This window comes from Trichechus manatus, unplaced genomic scaffold (genome assembly GCF_000243295.1).
Source record: "Trichechus manatus latirostris isolate Lorelei unplaced genomic scaffold, TriManLat1.0 scaffold00018, whole genome shotgun sequence".
NCBI lineage: Eukaryota > Metazoa > Chordata > Mammalia > Sirenia > Trichechidae > Trichechus > Trichechus manatus.
The window spans coordinates 10,265,944-10,267,403 of NW_004443954.1; the positions used below are offsets into that span (position 1 = coordinate 10,265,944).

The following is a 1,460-nucleotide window of genomic DNA, read 5'->3' on the forward strand; positions in this document are numbered from 1 at the left end:
GTACTCACCATGCGCCAGGCACTATTAAGGCATTGTAGATTTAGTGAGGAGGTGGAGGTGGGGGTGAACACCATCAAAATCTCTGTTCTCAGAGAACTTGATTCTCATGGACCTAAAAATTGAAATGCTCTTTGATTTAGTAATGCAGATTCAGTAAGCATCCAAATTAACCAAATACCTGATTGACAGTCTTATTTGGGCAGCAGACACTGAGGAATAAATTCCAGGGATTTTGTCGACCATAATAAAGTGGTTTCTAAGTACTTTTCTTGCCTATATTATGTAATTTGATAAGAAGAGATAGGAAAGGGGAAGGATGTTGCAGCAGTTAACACTGAGGTTCTGGTACAAGCTCAGGACCTAAAGAGTAGGCAGAAGTAACACTGATATATTAGGTAGCCAAGTAATTGTCAACAACCGCCTATTCTTACATCATTTTATTTTTTTTTAACCGTAGAAAACCCACTTTGATCCTTTGTTGCCAATGAAGAAGAAATGGCATTAGTTTCATTTTTTGGAGTCACCTCCAATTGAATCACCTCCAGTTTGGGCTTCATTCACTTTTAATGGTTTGAAATTGCCAGTCTCCCAGATTGAATATTTCAAGCCATGGCCAGTGCTAGCTGGTGTAAGGTTTATGTATAGTACTTAACTTTCGGCTCAAATACAGTTGTCCCTCTGTATCCACAGGCGATTGGTTCCACGACCCCTGCCTCCCAGCAGGATACCAAAATCTAAGGAAGCTCAAGTCCATTATATAAAATGGCATAGTATTTGTACATAACCTACCCACATCCTCCCATATACTTTGAATCATCCTAGATTACTTACAATTCCTAATACAATGTAAATGCTATGTACATAGTGTTATACTGTATTGTTTAGGGAATAATGATGAGAAAAAAATCTGTACACGTTTAGTACAGACACAACCATTGTAGGCCTAACTACATAGTACACGTCCGACGTGAGGCAAACAATGTTCAAACGATGAGTTCTGGAGAGAGACTGAGGATCTCTGAAATGGCGGGAGGCTACAGCAGGGTATGCCTACCCATCACTTTTTTTTCCCAAATATTTTCAATCCATGATTGGTTGAATCCACAGACGCAGAACCCTTGGATACAGAAGGCCGACTAGTTCTACATTGCTGGGGAAAATTTGACCACAGTCTTCGTTCATAGAATATTTAGAAGGTAACTCAGGGAAATATTTAATTTCCAAGTGTGTAAGACTTTTCCAAGCATAAAAGCAAAGGAGGAAGGCATAAAGGAAATAATTGATAGCCCTGACTACATAAAATATATTTTAGAGAATTATTTAATGATGCAGGAAAGTGTTCGTGACATGGTGCTGTATCAAAAAAGCAGCTTGAACATTATAATCTCAATTTTGTAAAATCTATAAAAGAAATACATTAAGTGCTAAAAGAGATAGGAGTATGAGTGTTTTTGTTTTCT

The 1,460-nt window shown here is 37.9% G+C and overlaps 1 protein-coding gene and 1 long non-coding RNA gene across 6 annotated transcripts in view; one reads left to right on the plus strand and one right to left on the minus strand.

The window, feature by feature from the left end:
• The window catches only part of CPA6 (carboxypeptidase A6), a 384,439-nt gene that overhangs the window by 313,957 nt on the left and 69,022 nt on the right, over positions 1 to 1,460 (plus strand). The gene's annotated exons all lie outside the window — the stretch shown is intronic.
• Positions 1 to 1,460, minus strand: part of LOC111819773 (uncharacterized) — a 207,752-nt gene that overhangs the window by 64,262 nt on the left and 142,030 nt on the right. For all 5 annotated transcript variants that reach the window (XR_002823343.1, XR_002823346.1, XR_002823342.1 and 2 more), the window contains one exon: positions 9 to 112. This is a non-coding gene — a long non-coding RNA (uncharacterized LOC111819773). The remainder of the gene's footprint in view (positions 1 to 8; positions 113 to 1,460) is intronic.